The sequence below is a fragment of the Carcharodon carcharias genome, chromosome 26 (genome assembly GCF_017639515.1).
Source record: "Carcharodon carcharias isolate sCarCar2 chromosome 26, sCarCar2.pri, whole genome shotgun sequence".
NCBI classification, from domain to species: domain Eukaryota; kingdom Metazoa; phylum Chordata; class Chondrichthyes; order Lamniformes; family Lamnidae; genus Carcharodon; species Carcharodon carcharias.
Genome location: NC_054492.1, coordinates 18,169,465 through 18,188,800, shown reverse-complemented (window position 1 = coordinate 18,188,800; position 19,336 = coordinate 18,169,465). Strand labels below are relative to the sequence as shown.

The 19,336-nt window shown below is 45.2% G+C and overlaps 1 long non-coding RNA gene across 1 annotated transcript in view; it reads left to right on the top strand.

Moving 5' to 3' along the window:
* LOC121269809 overlaps positions 1 to 19,336 on the top strand; it is a 64,193-nt gene that overhangs the window by 31,919 nt on the left and 12,938 nt on the right. The window contains exon 2 of the long non-coding RNA XR_005941419.1: positions 18,990 to 19,087. This is a non-coding gene — a long non-coding RNA (uncharacterized LOC121269809). The remainder of the gene's footprint in view (positions 1 to 18,989; positions 19,088 to 19,336) is intronic.

Genomic DNA, 19,336 nt, shown 5'->3' with positions numbered 1-19,336 from the left:
CTGTTGCTTGCAGAAAGGTCACTAGGGGTGTCCCAGAAGGTTTAAAACAACAGCATTGCTCCTGTTTCTGTGGAGAAAGCGATTTAATGACCCAAGGAGTTCAGTAAAGATATGTTATGACCATGTTCAGAAGGGTGAATAAATTCCTTCTGTGGTTGGTTATAACAGAGTTTGAATTTTTAGAACATGTGATTTTTCAATTCAGTATGTACTTGACCTTGTGTAAAGCTACATGAAGAAATAAACCAGCCAGATCTCTTGAATTAATAAGTAAGGAGTTAGTTTTATTGTTTAAAAACTCACTCAGGTAAAAGCATTAGACATATTAAAAAGGTAAATTCACTTTCCAAATCCTGTGATATATACACAAACACATACACACACACACACACACACACACACACACATGCAAGACAGAATGAGTTACATGGTGAAGGAGATGGAATTGTTAAGATTCAAAGTCCATAAGCAAAAACGTTCCTTTGGTGGTCTTGAAATTCTAGGGGTGTTGCAGCCAATTTAAGTTGGTAGTTTTTCTGGAGACAGTCTCTTTTAAACTGTAATCTGTCTTTTCCCGAAGTGGCTGCTATGACACTTAAAGTTCTTTTCAATTAAAATTCTACATCTGTGATGTTTTCCAAAGTGTAACAGAGATAGGTTTTGAATTTGAGAATAACAGGAAGAGAGAGATGATGTTGCATTCTGCAGTATTCTTCTGGGTGTTGCTGGTGCCTTCTGCAGATTCCTCTTTTTACTGTAACAGACAAGCTTATAATCATAGCTTTTCACAAGTGGGGTTCCAATCACGTGACAGCTGCTGTTGGCACACAATGGAGGACAATCCATATGAATGAATGAAGGAGCTTTGATCCTCCAGACACATGGAAACACCACCATCTGGGAGCTCCCCTCCAAATCACTCATCATTCTGACTTGGAAATAAATCACTGTTCCTTCATAATCACTGGGTCAAAATCCTGGAACTCCCTCCCTAACAGCACAGTTGGTGTACCTACATTCACATGGATTGCAGCAGTTCAAGAAGGCAGCTCAGCACTGCCTTCCCAAGACAATTAGGGATGGGCAATAAATGCTGGCCTAGCCAGCAATGCCCACATGCTATGAATGAATTTAAAAAAATGTCAAAGCTATCGAAATGTCATTGAAACAGATAGGGAGTCCATAACATCCTCCTTGCATAGTGCATTTTGTTAGTCCTTCTTTGTTTCTGACAGTTTCTGGAGTCAAGAAGTGTAGTATCCTATTGTCTTTATGTTTTTAAGAGATTTCAGACAATGGCAGGTGTGAAGTCCATCAGATGAACTGCCTAGCCATGTCCCCTGATAATCCACATTCAGAGGCTTCTAGAAACTTGGCTAGTTTGTAGGTCAGGTAATTTCTGCAGCTATTTTAAAACACAGTGTCTCTGCAGTTCTGCTGTTTCTTTCCTTTCGTAAAACCAACCCAGGAAATTACACCAGCTGATGAAACAAATGATTAACATTCCATATTGCACAAGACACATCGTTGTGACAACATTCACCTACATCGGGCTACAAAACATGTCCAGGCAGTGGGCGATCGAGGGGGTTGTCTGGCCCAACTGTCTGCCCTTCATCCGCGGCTACGTTTGTGGCCTGGTATCCCTGGAGAGGGAGCACGTGGTGTCTGCCAGCACCATCGAGGCCTTCTGTGCTTGGTGGGCACCGCAGGGGCTGCAGTGTTTTATTGACCCCTTTGATCGCATTTTGGTTTAATGTTTGGAAGTTTCCTTTTAATTTCGTCTTTTGCTTTTGCAGTTTCCCTTTAAGGGGCTGCCTTTTAATTTGTCCCCTGATTTGTTAATTTAGTTTATTTGGTTTGACTCAAAAGAGTTACACCTGACGGCATGTATCAATCACATGCCCACATGCCACTCACCATGCCTTGACATGCTTAATCCATCACTTCACACAACCAAGCCTTACCGTCCATTCTTCTCTTTCTGTGCACTTCCTTGCATCCCCATCTATCTATCCACCACTGCCAATCACCCTCATCCTTTCCTATCTATCTCTGTTGTCACCCTCAATAAATGCACTGCTCCAGTGGGTGAACAAGTACCATTACAGTCATTCAAAGGTCTATTCTTACCCCTATTACAGGCAAAGAGGATACAGATGCAGTGGGGAGAGAGACAACTGGAGGTGGTCCTCCACAGATCTCACAGCTGACAACTGCAGAGGAGGAAGCACAAGAATCAGAAATGTCTTGGCATCCTTGGCCATCCAAGATGAGAAAGTGAGGTCCTCCCAGCAACCTGGTGAGGGAATCAAATATCATCCACCAACGTGTCATACAACAGTCAGTCACGTTGACCTGATTTCAGCAGGAACCAAAATATGATCATCTTCATGATATCAAGTTGCAACATTCTTAATTTGCCAGTATTAATCAAATATTTTCTCTCTGCCAGGGTCATCGTGGATGCAGTAGCAGTCATTGGATGTGGTGGATGTCAAATCTTCAGAGGAACTAGTTTCTTCTGAGGGTGTCCCATCACAGGACTCATGCTAACCTTGCACAAGCACAGATAATCAGTTAGGTGGGTCCAGTTAGACTGATAGTTGGATTTTCACCTGATGACTCATGTGAGCAAAGGCAGATGGTTGTTTCAGTGGAGAGTACACGACAGAAGTCATGGCCACCTCAAAGCTCTGTTCATCTGGACACAGATGCCGTATCCTGAATGCACTGGATGATCATTGAGAGGCAGCTGCGACTTACTGACAGACCTTCCTCACACACTGATTATGATTCATATATGGAGGACTCCATCTCAATAGTGATGTTGCATCAACGTCTAAAGACACAAGGGTTGCATCGTGTAAGAGCAGTTGGAAAGGGAAGGTAGGAAAAGCTTTATAGTTGCACCAGGATGTGCACATGTGTGTATGATTAAAACTTATGTTGTTAACATTCCATTCTTCAGTACAATCACAAAAATGTATTACTTTGCACCACTTTCCCATGTTAACCTTTCCTGACTGTGGGATGGCAACTTCCCATTTCAGCTGTTTGCTGCTGAATAGGAAGACAGGAAATGACAGGAAACAAGATGAGCATGTGCAAGATGTGGTTGTTTGACAGCAGGACTGCTTTGTATCAATGGGATTGGGTCGGGGCAATGAGACACAAACCCAAGTGGACATTCATTCTGACTGGTGTCATCACAGATTAAGTTGATAATTACCAGCCCTGCAAACATCCCATCATTAACCTGCTTTATGTATACGTGTGCAGCTGACAGCGAGATCTTGGGCATGTCTCTGGATGGATCTGGAGGCAAAATTTGAGGGCAATGGTCACTTTCACAGTCACTGATAATGCATGGTCACCAGGTCCAGCAGGGGACAAGTCTTCTTTTAGGAAGCTGCAGATGTCTGGCAACACCTATCATGACAGTCTCCAGAGGCACTAATCACCCGAGAGATCTAGGATGCAGAGCCTCTGCCTGTACACTCTGCTGCGTGGGTACAGCCTCCTCTGAGCTCGACATTTCTACTGCTTTCATCTCTGTTTAACACTTACACCTACAGATCACTTAGCAACAGACTGCTTTTGCTTCTGTTGCTTATCTTGAGCTTCGTCTGAGTTCCAATCTAATGCCTCCAAGGTGCCATGCACCATGATCTGAGTCTTAAAACATCCAAACTGTAGAAATGAAACACTCATCACGAGGACTGTGAACAAACCCTTTCCCAGTGGTAGGTAACAAAGCAGCTGTGAGCACTTAGAATTTATGCACTATTAACCTGATTTTTAACGAGCCCCACGATCTTGCTTTGTGTTCTCACCTTGGTTTCAATGACAAGTTTCAGGAAGCCTGTGGAAGCCATTAAATCTGAAAGTGTGTTGAAATATTGCCACAATTTCAGTGGTTTGCATATTTAAATTGCTAACCTGCCTCTCCAAGGGGATTACATACAAATAGCCGAATGCGCCTGAGTTAAATGTGGAAGTTAGCACGTTAGAATTGACTTCCAGACATGCTTACATTTTTCATGCAGTTAACCTCCCAGCCACATCGCAACCCACACACTGTTCCATGTTAAAATTCTCCACCCTCCAAAATGTTAATAAATTGTTCACTAAATACAGGGCACAAAATTCATTTCTGTAGCACTGCTGGTGGTGGTGTTCTGCTGGCCTGGTGTTTTTTTGCTGGGATTTGCAGTGACACTGGCCTCTGTGTCTACAGCATGACAGCGGAGATGGTGCAGAGGCTGTGGAGAGGGAAAGCTTTGTGCCATGCCTTTTGCCATCTTGGAGCTACACTCCTCCATGCTCCTTGGCTGTGCCAGGAGACTGACTGGCAGGCCAGTTAGTGCACCCAGCATCTCAGGATGGAATTTTCCGTGCCCTCTGGCAGCGGGTGTGACAGGTGGCATGCATGGACAATATGGCGTGATCAGTTTCACAACAGCAGGAAGGCACGTCGTTATCGTCCTCCAATGGTCTTCGGGGACCTCATTATAACACATAAGCAAATCATTCAAGGGCCATCCCGCCAGGCTCTTGGACCCTGCCAGATTGTCCGTCCACACCGGCAGGAAGGCACGTCAATGTGCTTCACAATAGCACACAGGTGACATGGACTTGGCGGCCTTCACTGTGGGGGAACCGGAGGTGAGTGAGCAGCATTGTTCTGCAGAGCTCGCTGGGGTCGCCTGTTGCTTTGCAGGCTTCGGGGCGCCAGGGGGCCGCGGTGAAGTGCTACCCTGCCTCGGAGGCGAATGTTGTCAGGGTGTCCGGGGGCAACTGCTGCTCAGCCTCAGCGGCAATTGTTGTCGGGAGTGGGTGTCCGGGGGCAACTGCTGCTCAGCCTCAGAGGCGATTGTTGTCGGGAGTGGGTGTCAGGGGGCAACTGCTGCCCAGCCTCGGAGGTGATTGTTGTCAGGGGTGGGTGTCTGGGGACAACTGCTGCCCAGCCTCGGAGTTGATTGCTGTCAGGGGTGGGTGTCTGGGGGCAACTGCTGCCCAGCCTCGGAGGCAACTGTTGTCAGGGGGGTTGAATGGGCAATTGCTGCCCAGCCTTGGAGGCGACTGTTGTCGGCAACTGCTGCCCTGGCGTTGGATCCCACGCACAAGAAATCAGGTGGGGAGCAGGGTAGCCGAGGGAAATGGCCACGTAGTAGGGACACCTGTATAAACTGACATTCCTCTGCAACTGAGACCAGGCGCAGCCACAGTGATATGATTGGGGTTGGGCTCCTAGACTGCCTGCCCACCAAAGTGCCACCAAGCACCTTACCACACACACACCCACACACACACACCCACACACCGCCACACGGCGCCCGCCCACCCCCCCCCACCCCCCCCCACCTCACCTGTGCCACCCGGCACAGACTGCAAGTCTGCAACTTTACTAGACTGCGGAGCAGTTGGACTGAACACATTGTACAATCTCCTCGCCAATGCTGGCCATGTAGCAGTCACTGCTGGAGGTGCTGACAGCCCCTTGCAATCTCAGCATCCAGGTTGGACCAGTGTGTCCCAAGTCACAGGCTGCCAGGGCAGCCGTGCAGCGCACTCACCTGTGGCCATCCAAGGGGTGGCCAGCACTTTCTGGGAAGTGCTAAGGGGCCGTCTCACAGGGCCAGGGAAGGTGCTTAGTACACCCATGCTAACCATGTCTCTCTCTCTCTTTCATGCTGCAGGAGGAGCACATCAGGAGCATGGAGCGTGGTGACCTAGCTTTATGCCTGATGGCCTACAGAGAGCAGAGAAGACAGAGGAGGGAGCGACTGAGGCTCCTGGCTGTGCAAAGGCAGGAGCAGCAACCTCAGGAAGAAGGGGCTGCTGGGGATCCCGCACACGCTGCCCAGGAGCGACAATGAGCCGTGGCTGGTCAGTGCCTAGCGACACCCAAGGTCTGTAGACGCTACCTGTCATTCCTGCAGATGACCAAGAACCAGTGTCGCTGATGACTGCGCATGTCTAGGGACCTGGTCACTCACATCTGTCATTTACTGCAGGAATTGGCGCCAAGAGGACATGGGGGGGCATCGACTGCCAGTGGCCGTGAAAGTGACCGTGACACTCAACTTCTATGCTCGTGGCTCCTTTCAGGGCTCCACAGGTGACCCCTGTGGAATATCACAATCCGCCACCCACAAATGCATCCAGGAGGTCACGGATGCAACCTTCTTGAGGGCACATAACTTTGTGCATTTCGCCCGGGACTTTGACAGCCAGGATGATCTGATCTCGGGATTCCCACAGGTGAAGGGTGTGATTAACTGCATTCATGTGGCACTCAGGTCTCTGCCGTTACACACAGTGGACTAAGTCACCCACAAGGGATTCCACTCACTGAGAGTGCAGCTGGTATGCGACTAACAGAAACACATCCTGCAGGTGTGTGCACGATACCTACATCCTCAGTTGGTCACCCTGGAGTCTCCCAGAGTCCACAGAAGCTGCGGGGATGGCTGCTCAGGGACAAGGGCTACCCACAGATGCCGTGGCTGATGACACCTGTGCGCTGGCCTCAGACTGCAGCAGCGCGACAATATAATGAGGCTCATGCTGGAGCTTGGAACTTGGTAGAGCAGACCATCGGGATGCTGAAGGTGAGGTCCTGGTGCCTGGACCGGTCTGGTGGAGCCCTGCAATACAGTCCACAGAGGGTATCATGCATCATCATCATCTGCTATGCCCTTTACAACCTGGCGCTGCAATGGGGAGAGGAGCTGGCTGAGGAGGAAATGGAGGACCTGCACATCTCCTCCGATGAGGAGGACGCCGATGGGGATGAGGGTGAGGAGGTCCTTGAAGGCGACAATGACAGAGATGAGACCCTTGCACAGGCTAGACGAGGCAGGTGCACTCGGGAGGCCCTCATTGTTGCTAGATTTGTGGAGGGTGATGACAGCATGCAGTGAGGTGACCACATAGATCCTCACATCACATTTGTGAATGTTTCACTTCAGTCTGGCTTATGACGGCTGTCATGAATAGATATTAATATGTATAATGTTATTGGGAATTATGTTTTAAAGTAGAATTCTGGCGGGGATCTGTATCTAGATATGTGTCTGTGTGTGTCTTAATTGGATTAAAGGCAGCTAGTCGGGGTGCTTTGATATATAGTAGTTTTGAGATGTTAATTGGGTGAACAGTAAGGAGAACAGTAAGGTAAAGTGTTAATTTGCATTTGTTGAATAAACCATTCAAGACTGTGGGTATAATCTGGCACCTAGCTAGAAGAAGCCAAACAATGTGTTTATTTTTTCAGCTTACTAATAAAATTGGTGCTATGAAAGGGCTTTTATTGTTAGAAAAGCTGAAGTGCAAAAGACCTAGTGATACAATGGAAAATTTGCATTCAAAGGGAAAGCTAGGTATATAAAGAAAGGAGTTTGTGTGTGTGTAAGATAGAAGCATTTAAGACCTAACCAGCCTGTACGCCTCCAACCAACTTGTAGAGGAACCTCACTTGGAATTCGTAAGGTCAAATGTGTTTTGTCTGGTGTCTGTTTAAAGTCTATGGGTTCCTGTTGCCTTAGTAGAGATTTACCTGAGTGTGATTAGTTTGGGGATTTGTTAAAAAGTTATTATAGTAGTAATTTGTAGCCAGTGTATGTGTTTAATTTGTTATTAAGTTAACAAATGTTTAATTTAGTTTTATATAAAAACCACGAGACTCAATGGTATTACTCCTACTGAATTCGAAGTTTGCATCTTGAAATTACAAATTGCAAAAATGAGTTACGATCATTGTTTCAGATTTGAACAACTCAGCCTTTACCATCAACTGTGTCCTAATACAGCGCAAATACCCTCTGTGAGAATGCTCCTGTTATGGAGATGCAGCGCAGGCTCTAATAGTTGCTTGATTGCAGGAGGGCAATGATGACATGCAGTGAGAACACGCTATAAATCTTCACATAGCCTCTGATAATGCCTGGCTCCTGTCTGACCAAGGGCAGCTTGCTTGCCCTTGGTGATCAGGGTCATATCATAGAGACGCAGTATTTTGCTTTTATCATATCGTAGAGACGCAGCCATGAAACTTTATAAGTTCTGGTGTTTTGTCTGCCTTCAGCACCTGAGCCCTTCAGGAGTTGGAGCACAGCATCAGTGGTCACAGATGCTGAAGAGATGGGGGACAGCCTCTCCTTAAAGGTGCTGAGAGCACATCGAGAGAATGAGAGAACTCTGTGGTGCCTGCTCACTACATTCTGGCAGCAATGACAAGCACCGCTGAGGTGCCAGCGTCAGTAAGGTTTCCAGGGAGTGTGAGGCCAGACCATCACTTTGGTCTGAAGGCTGCACAGGGCAGAGGCCCCGGACTGAGACACCTGCCTTTGTCTTGTGCAGGAAGGTTTCATCTGAGTGACAAGAACACTGCTCATCAGAACAAGGAGCCATAGGTAAGGAGAGATTCTTGGGAGTTTATTGACAATAGTGAACAGTATATACAAGCGAGTAACTCTAGTACCCAGGCTGTGCAACTAATTCTCCTTAAATTTCCTAATCCTGTCACTACGTCTTGTTACTCCCCGGACATCCACAGCAGAGGTGGAGGAAGTGTGCTCACTGTGACACCCTGTCTGTGATGTCTTTGGCGGTGTCCTCTGCAGGGCAGAGACTTGGAGGGCCCTGGCCTGCTTTCAGGGTCATGCTGTGTAACAGTGGCACCCTCCTCGGCCTGTGCAGCTGGAAATGCTGAGGTCATACTCTCGGACTCACTGACCCGAGGCTGACTCCTTGAGGAGCAGGGGTAGCTGGGGTGAGATTGAACTGCCTGGCACCCCTCTTGCATACACACTGTTGGAGGCCAACTATGGCATCAGTAATGGAGTTGAGCCCGTGCAGCACTGCAGGAGTGACATGCTAGACCAAGGTCTCTATGGCGGCCGCCACCCTACCAGTGTTGCCCTCGGTGCATTGGCAGGCCGGTGCTATCACCTCAGCCTGAAGGCGGACAGATTCCTCCATCATGCCTTGCAACCTGAGGAGTGCAGTAGAAATCCCTTCCTGATGTTCCCATGCTTGCCTTTGCCGTGCCAGCAATTGTGACATGACTGAGTCCAGAGGCTTATCATCTGACTCAGACTCAGCAACATTTTGGCCTCCAGCAGTCCTCCGAGTGCAGACACCTGGGAAGTCCCTGCCGCCACCTGCTGTGGATCAGACAGTGGGATATGCTCACCAGATTTTGATCCCGGGGCTACCCTAAAGCTAGGTCCCACTGAGATGTGTGTCTCTGTGCTGGTGAAGGGTGTGGGTAAGTGCTGTGTTGGGGCTTCAGGGAGCGTGCCTCCAGATTTCTCTCCAGATGTTTATTTGGGGTTTGATTGGAGGCCGTGGGTCATGGACTCTGTTGGCTGTTTGGCAGATGTGCCTGCAAAAACAAGGAGAGATAACTAGTGCATGGCAGTGGCCTGTGAAAGCAATGCTGACCCCATCATCAGCACAGGACCAGTCCAGATCATGGCTAGCCAGCTGGGTGAGGACCTTGATTTTGGGCATTCTGCCACTGGTCAGTGACCTCTCTTTTGTTGTGTGCCAGCTTGTCCTGTGTGGATAGGGATGGAGAAAGAGTGAGCAAGATGCCTGGCCTGCCTGAATGGTCCCATTGATGGTATGAGGCCAATGATGGTGTGTGTGAGTGAGTGAGTGGTGATGTCCCATAAACTGGCAGTGAGTGAGGGCCCTATGGATGTGTGATGGGTTTATGAACATGTGAGATGAGAGTGATGAGAAGAGTGACTTACCCTGGCAGAGCGGAGATCATTCATCCTCTTGCGGCACTGGGTGGCTGTCCTCTTCTAAAGGGCATTGGAGCTGACCACTGCTGCTACCACCTCCCAAGCTGATTGGTCATGTTGCTATCCATCCTGTAGCCAGAATGGGGGTACAGGGCATCCCGGTGGGCCTCCACGGCATCCAGCAGTCGCTCAAGGGACCGTTGTTGAAGCAGGGGTCTGTGGTCTTTTTACCTTTGCTGGTCATGTCTTCCATGGAACAGTGGTGAGCTGGAAGCAATGAGTGCTGTGCTCGCTGCTAGATTTTAAGCCTGGCGCCTGGCATGATGCAGCAGCAGGGTGATGGCCGGAAGGTGAATGACAGCCCGCCCACCATGGAAATGGCGTGTTTCCCGAGAGTGCATAAATAATCAGTTTGGGACGAAATGCCATGAAAAGCCGCCATCGCGGCCGGTGGGTAAAACATCGTTTTACCTGCCTGCTACCCCGCTTAATGCAAATCTGGGAAAATTCTGCCTTCAGTGTGCATGTCAATCAGCACACTCCCTTGTGTCACCCCATCAAGGCCTTCACCTGAGTCCTGTGCAGCAGAACTCATCTGCCATCCCACCTCCTGCGAAGCTGGCAAATGAACTATCCTTAACCCAATGTCTGACCTGGTGGCTGTGAGTGTCAGATGGGGTGACCTGGCTTCTTCATTAGTGCTGACCTGTTGCTCACACTCTCTTCTTCCTTGGGCTGCTGTGGCTGGGCAGGTGGCAGTTCTTAGGGATCTGAAAGCAGAAAATCAAAAGAGAAAGGATTGAGGAAAGGTGGGTGGAGTGGGAAGCAAGAACCACCAGCAGCTTGCTAATCATGCCAGGTCACAGGATGAGGATAAGCTGGGAGTTGAGAAGGCCATAAGGCAGGAATATTATGTCAGCATCAATGATCTCAATGTCACAGGGTGATATGTTGCCAGCCCCATGATGTTCTGTAGGGTTCAGGAGATGCAGGCATTGTTTTTCTCCTACTGGTTCTGCTCCATTCACTTCTATTGTGTACCACCTTGTCCTGTGAGAGAGAAAGAGAGAGACAGAGAGAGACAGAGAGCAGAGTGATTGTACAGCACTGTGTTTCAATGATGTTCATGCCATAACTGAATAGCTGGAGGTATTTGGAAACACCAAGAGGTGGATGTAAAGCTGGGAACAGTGTTAGGTGTGTGTGGGTGAGGTGGAGTATTTGGATGTTTGGAGTAAGTCCTGAGTGCCAGGAAGTGTTGATGGGTAAGTGATGAGGGTGTGACGCATTGGGTCATGTGAGAGGTTGCTGGTGTAGTGGGTAAGAGATGTTATGTGAAAAAGCATTTATTAACTTTGACCACCCATTAGACTTCTTGTGGCACTGCTGCCAGAAGCTTAGGTCCAGATGTCAAAAATTGAATCCCTAGCTGCCTGCTCCATCTGAGAGTGTTCCTTGAGGGCTACCTGGCCTCCTGTAGAACACTGCATATCTCCTCCTGCCCCGTCCCACGACTGATGCCTCCAGAATTGTAATCGTCACTGGTCTGTCTCTGCCCAGGTGTTCAATTTTCCATAATTCAAGTTCCAAAGTATTATTAATGCAGCTTCCCTTTAAGAGGGATAGCCTGTCTTTAAGAAGAGCAGGCTGGCTGCGGCTAGCAGTATCTGTACAACGCTGCTCAGCTCCTGCTGAGTGCAAAGGCAGCTGGCAGCGGAAAAAAGAAAGAAGCAGCGCAGGACCTGCTCGACCACATTCTACTATTTTACATGCTGCCCACCTCGATCTGAATGGGTACGGGCAGAAACATGGATTATGAACCTTGTACCCAAAATACAGAGAGCACAAATTTCTAGCACACAGCACAAGGCACTTAAACCAAAAGAAGGCATAGATTTAGGGTTGTGAAGGGAACATTTGAGATAAACATCAGGAAGTATATCTTTAAACAGGACGGCTAATAGCTGGAACAGATTGTCAAGAAGGAAAATTAAACCAACGTGCTGCATTGATTTAGGAAACCACTGGATGCTGTAATAGTAGCATGGTACGGTTAGTATGCTGGAAGACTAAGATCAAAGGGCTGATTGATTGTTTTTAACCAAACCATCTCTGAAGTGTATGGTTGGAGAACTATGGTTCATGATATCATCCAAAAATACATCGTTACTTTTCACATGTAAATGATGACACCTAGCTCTGCCTCACCACCACTGCCTCTCTTAGCTCCTCCATTTTGCTAAGTTATCAGACTGCTTATCTGACATCCAGTACGTGACGAACTGAAATTTCCTTCAATTAAATGTTAGGAAGACTGAAGCCATTATCTTTAGCTCTCCACTCTAAGCTCCATTCCCTAGTTTCTGACTCCATCCCTCTCCCTAGCAACTGTCTGGGGCTAAATCAAACTTTTTGCAACCTTTGTGTCATATTTGACCCTGTTATGAGCTCCTGACCACATGTCCGTGCACCTCTAAGACCACTTTCCACCTTGTAACATTACTCAATTTTGCCTGCTGAAACTCCCATTGATGCCTTTTTTACCTCTAAACTTGACTATTCCAATGCAATCCTAGCTGGTCTCCCACATTAGACTCTCCATAAACTTGTGCTCATCCAAAGCTCAGCTGCCAGTCTCTTAACTCGCACCGTCCCGTTCACTTATCACCTCTGTGCTCACTGGCCTACATTGACTCCCAGTCAAGCAAAACCTATTAAAATTCTCATCCTTGTTTTCAAATCCCTCTGTGGCATGCCCCTCCCTACCTCTGTAATCTCTTCCTCTCCCACAATCCCCTGGGATATCTGCACTCATCTAATTCTGGCCTCACGAGAATCACCGAGTTTAATTGCTCCACCATTGCCGGTTGTGCCTTCAGCTGCCTAGACACTAAGTTCTGGCTCCCTACCTCTCTCTCTCTTCCTTTAAGATGCTCCTTAAAATCTGCCTCTTTGACCAAACCTTTGGCTATCTGCCTTAATATTGCCTTATGTGACTCGGTGTCTAATTTTGCTTTATAACTCTCCTGTGAAGCACCTTGGGAGGTTTCATTAAATTAAAGGCACTATATAAGTTGTTGCGGTCGAGAAGATTATTGCCTAGATCAGGTGATGAGGCTGGGGGTGGGAGGGGGCTTGTAAACATGGATTTATCTATATAACTGCACCAATATATCAATTAGTGCACAATGTTTTTTTCCTCTCAATGTTTGCAATTTGCATAAAAGTAACTTTCATTGTTTCAAATATAAAACAACTCTGATTCCTGATTAAGGTAAAGCACATGAGCTCCTAGCTCTTAAGCCACACCTGCTAAAAATGTAATATACATTTCTTTTGGAATATTAATATGGAATTTTATATCTAAGAACACTCATTACATCCAATTAGCTGAGTACACATGGATAAATTGCTGTAGGGACTTTAGGTGTAATTACTTTTAATCCCAAGTGATTTTTAATTTACTCATCACTGGTTGACATAGTGTGCAAATTAATTTAATCACGATTTTATATTTTATTATATTATGGCCTTAGTTAAAAATACATTTTTTAAAGTATCATTTCTTTTTAAGCGGTTGCAACTTTTTGTGGCTTTTAAATGGCTTACTTCCAAGATGAAAGGAATAGTGGTATCATCCAGGAAAACACAGGTTGATAAGATAGTAAGTAATTAGTGATCAATATAAAGCAAACAAAAATGAATTATGAAATGTAATTGGACTACCAGTTTCGTTGCATTTAACAGGCACATCTTAAAGGTTAAAGGATTGTAAGTATTCTTAAAAATGATCAGCTAAAGATCCCTTTCTGAAACATTATCATATTTTTTATCTGTTCATACCGCTTCCTCTATCATTTTAATGGAGGCACTAACCTGTGTAAAATATGTGCATTGATTCCTCCATTAACAGAGTACAGTGGTTAGAGCAGATTATCCATCTGCATTACATCACCAACAATGATTTCCAAGGTTATTACATGTTCTCTATAGTTATCTAATCTAAATATATTGATGTTTTCCTTTGCTATCATGATATTTAATCAGAAGGACTTATGTAAAAGCCAGGAAGTGAATAATTTACTAATTTATCTAATGTTGATAATTAAATCTAATAGTTTTAATAGATAACTGGTGACTAACAATCATTAGTTTTGACATGATGACTTGTACATATATCGAGTATTTCATCCCACAGGCATTTAAAAAAGTTAATTATTAAAGTACAGAAAATAAATTGCACATGATTGCTGCAAACTGAAAATAGAAATATTTGAATGCAATTTAATTTTAACGTATAACAAAATCATCATTCTAATTTAAATATTTCAGGAATTAATATTCTTAAACCATGAACACCACTGAAGTTTCTGTGTATATTGTGAATCATCCCTTAGATTGGGATTTCTTTAAAAAAGTCTGTAATTAAAATGGAGTTATCTTTTCCTTTAGTACACTCCTAATTTACATTTAATTTCATTGGTCCAACTCTTAATTTTGTTTTGTATTGGTTTCTTTTGTAATTTGTAACCCCTCTTTTCTCTCTCTGATGTTAGCTGCTATTTCTTGAATATATGTGACTTTTATCATTGCTTTTTATCACTCAGGTCGGAGTCAGTTATGCTGGTTTCCAGTATACCATCTACTTTTTATAATGTTTTGTCAGTTTTAAATCTACAAACTTTTTCTCCAATTCTTGGTTATATCATATTCTTTTACTTAGGAATTTTTTGCCTTGATTCTGTGCATCCTTTCTCTTCTGGCCTAGGGTTCTTACCTCTTCTATACCTGATTTGGTTTGCCAAATGAAGGTTGGATGGGGTTTGAAATTGGCCAAAATCCAAACTCCTTTTAACATTAAAATTGTATGGATTATGCCACTAGATCAACATTGGCTTACTAATGGTGGTATATTTGAAGGAAATAATGAGGTGGACATTTGCCATTATAAAACAACATTTCCCAATATCACAAGCTTCTCCCTAAAATGCTTGTCCTATACTATCTCCAACTATTCTAGCATTTTCTCACTTGAAACTTACTTAAAACTAAGTTAGTTGTGCTTGGGTATGCACTATCAGATTCTGCCAAGTTTTTGTTCACATCAAGTTTTTTTTAATTCATTCACATGATGTGGGCTTCGCTGGCTGGCTGCATTTATTGCCCATTCCTGGTTGCCCTTGAGAAGGTGGTGGTGAGCTGTTTTCTTGAACCGCTGCAGCCCATGTGGTGTAGGTACTCCCACAGTGCTGTTAGGAAGGGAGTTCCAGGATTTTGACCCAACGACAGTGAGGGAACGGTGATATATTTCCAAGTCAGGATGGTCAGTGACTTGGAGGGGAACTTTCAGGTGGTGGTGTTCCCATCTATCTTCTGCCCTTGTCCTTCTAGGTGGTAGTGGCCATAGGTTTGGAAGGTGCTGTCTGTGGAACCTTGGTGAATCCCTGCAGTGCATCTTGTAGATGGTACACATTGCTGCTACTGCACATCGGTGGTGGAGGGTATGAATGTTTGTGGATGTGATGCCAATCAAGCAGACTGCTTTGTCCTGGACGGTGTCCAGCTTTTTCAGTGTTGTAGGAGCTGCACTCATCCAGGCAATTGGGGAGTATTCCATCACACTCCTGACTTCTGCCTTTTAGATAGTGGACAGGCTTTGGGGAATCAGGAGGTGAGTTACTTGTCCCACGATTCCTAGCCTCTGACCTGCTCTTGTAGCCATAATATTTATATGGCTAGTCCGGTTCAATTTCTGGCCAATGGTAACCCCAGGATGTTGATAGTAGGTGATTCAGTGATGGTAATGCCATTGAACATCAAGGGTCGATGGTTGGATTCTCTCTTGCTGGAGATGGTCATTGCCTGGCACTTGCATGGCACGAATGTTACTTGCTACTTGTCAGCCCAAGCCTGGATATTGTTCAGGTCTTGCTGCATTTGGACATAGACCACTTCAGTATCTGAGGAGTCGTGAATGGTGCTGAACATTGTGCAATCATCAGCGAACATCCCCACTTTTGACCTTATGATGGAAGGAAGGTCATTGATGAAGCAGCTGAAGACAGTTAGGCCTAGGACACTATCCTGAGGAACTCTTGCAGTGATGTCCTGGAGCTGAGATGACTGACCTCCAAAAACCACAACCATATTCCTTTGTGCAAGGTATGACTCCAACCAGTGGAGAGTTTCCCCCTTGATTCCTATTGACTCCAGTTTTGCTAGGGCTCCTTGATGCCACACTCAGTCAAATTCTGCCTTGATGTCAAGGCCAGTCACTCTCACCTCATCTCAGGAGTTCAGCTCTTTTGTCCATGTTTGAACCAAGGCTGTAATGAGGTCAGGAACTGAGTGGCCCTGGCGGTACCCAAACTGGGCATCAGTGAGCAGGTTATTGCTAAGTAAGTGCTACTTGCTAGTACTGTTGATGACCCCTTCCATTACTTTACTGATGATGGAGAGTGGACTGATGGGGCAGTAATTGGCCGGGTTGGATTTGACCTGCTTTTTATGTACAGGACATACCTGGGCAATTTTCCACATAGCTGGGTATATACCAGTGTTGTAGCTGTACTGGAACAGCTTGGCAGGGGCACATTAAGTTCTGGAGCACAAGTCTTCAGTACTATTGCCGGAAGATTGTCAGGACCCATCACCTTTGCAGCACCCAGTGCCTTCAGCCGTTTCTTGATAACATGTGGAGTGAATCGAATTGGCTGAAGACTGACATCTGTGAGGAGGCCGAGATATATCATCGAATCGGCACATCTGGCTGAAGGTTGTTGCAAATGCTTCAGCTTTAATTGTATGTCTAGTAGCAAAAATAAAAGCAACTATTTAGGTTACCATCTGTGATAATATAAATGGGACAGTGGTACTCTAAGGGCAGAATTCAATTGGACATTCTCCCATCCTGTTAGTGGACGGGGAGGCAGCAATACACTGTAGAATGGGAAAGGAAGGCAGGTGGTGGAGTGCCTGTCACCTCCCCAACTCCCCTGATTAAGTCAAAGGCAAGGAAGGTTGAGGATGGCCTTCCTGCCCAGAAGACAATTGAGGCTCATGAGTAGTCGATTAGATTAACCTGCTGCCACTGAATTTCTGCTATCAGGGAGCAGGGACATACGCCACATGGGGAGTCCCCCAGTAAACGTGATGGCCTTCCTGCTGACTCAGATGGTTCCTCCTGATTAAGCATCCTATGACCCATGGAGGCCCCCCCACCGGGGCAAGGGCCGACCTGCTGAAAGACTCCTCTTCCCTCACCAATGACCCAACCCCCTACCTTACCAGAGCCCGCCTTAGTGGCCATAGTGCGCCTGACCCCACTTAGCTTAATGCTGAGGCCTCCGGGGCCTGCTGCAGCCCCAGCAGTGGCCACTGCTCCTGGTGATGCTACAGGGACTGAAGAGCTGCTCGCCTTCTCATTATAGGTCTTGGAGGTGGGCTCTTCACCTTTACAGACACGGAAATCCCGACGGTAGGCAGTTAACTGCCAGATGGACAAGGAATTCCATCGGGGCTTCCAAAAACGGTCATGGCGGGATTGCCACCGGCTTTCAGACAAGTGGATGGGAGTCACTGCCATGGCCATTAAATTCAACTCTATCTATCTGAGCGCATTGAGAAATTGAGACTAGGTTGCAGCACATATTCCATTCAAGGAAGCTATATATTTCTAATCTCCTCAAATCAAACTTGCAAACTTTGTTTTTTTAAGAAAAAGAAAAGAACTATAAAGCTTTCTGGCAGATACTGAGGTTTCAGTTTTACACTTGCAAATATAGTATGAGTCAGTTTCCCATTGTAAATCATGCGAATTCTTTCTTCTAACAAAGTCTTCCAAGAGTATTTATTTTCACAATAAATAAACATTGCACTGCAAACACTAAAACAGCTTACAGTAGGACAAACTCCTTTCCCTAATGACACAAAATGAAACATCTACTCGTTAAACATCAGTCTCCTCGGGCAGAAACTGCCATAAAACCCATAACAGACTGAGAGCAAAAAGCACTGTTGCTTCCCAATAATTCATTCTCCAATGAAATTAAAATTCTTTTGTTTATTGTACTGTAAAATTAATCTGTCGAGATTGAGTCCCACAAAGATGTTTTTTTGTCGTTTGATCTCTTGTTCTCTCACACAGTAAAAATACCCATCCTGGCTAGATTTACAAATGTAATAAAAACCAGCAAAGGTTGAATGCGTGTACTCAGCAGATTGTGATTATTTGTTCATATAACTCGAAGTTCTTTGTAACTTACTGCATGGGCATATGAACATTGTGGTTAATGTGGGAAAAGAATGTAGTATTTTTAGAATAAGATTTAACTGTTCTGCTCCTTAAAACCTACCTCTGTGACCACCTGTCCTAATATCTCCTTTTGTGGCTTGCTCGCAAATTATTTTTTTTATAATTCTCCTGGCAATGTTTTACAATGTTAAAGGTGCTACATAAATGTATGTTGCATTTGTTGTTACATGGAAAACACAGCTTCAAGAAAAGATTAAATGTTAATTATGATTTCACAGTTTCTAAAGATAACCTCTTTTGAAGAAAAAGCATCTTAATAAATTGCTAATATATAAAGTGCCTAAGATGTAGCAGGACTTGTAAGTTAAAGTGACAATTTCTTTATGAAAAGTTTTTGGAAAATGCTTTTGTTTCATAATCAAACATTTGACACCAAAAGTATTGCCATCGACTTATAAAAACATCTTGCATTTCTTATGCAAATGATATCACTTTGAATACAAGATAGATGTAAATGAGAGGTCATTCTTAATTTATCCATCTATAAAGAATCTTCTACTGTTGTCAAGAAGTAATGTTTTGCATGTATCTTTCTATACTCTTTGCTAGTATATCACCTCTGAGGTATCTTCTCAGTCTTCAAAGGCAACAAGTGCAGCTTTTTCCGATCTTGCCTCTAACTGAGTTCTCTGAAGCTAGGGATTGGCCTCAGGATGCCCCTTTATGCTGCCTTCCTGTTTGACTGTCTCCCCTGAGCCTTGGTGATCTAAACCGAACATAATGCTCAAGATGTGTTCTGAACAGGTTAGAAATAACCAGTGGCTCTTTTTGCTTCCCTCCCACCCTGGTGGATAAAAACTTCTTTGTTATGGGGGAGTTTGCAGCAGCAATAAATGAATGTATTTTACAGAAATATTCATTGATTGTGGTCTATGGCAATATTAAAACGTGTTTTGTTGCAATTTGTGTAACAGATTGCGCTTTCATCTGTGACACCCCCAGTTTGGCATCTTCCTAATCTCTGCTCAACCATCCAGTTGGACAACGTCTGCAAAGAGAAAGTGATTTTCAGGTCAGTCACGCACCTTCTGTTAGCTGGTCTTAGAACTCTTTTTACCCAAATGACCTTACTGGTTGCCAGTAGAAAATGGGCATTATAGATTTTCCAAGCAAATCTTCCTAAAGATGTAATAGATATACGTAGTTTTTCAGGAGACATTAGATAAGGTGCCTTACAAGAGCCTTGTTGGAAAACTTCAGGCATTTGGTATAAAACAAAATGTAGCAGAATGCATAAGATGTTGTTTTATGGAAAGGAAAC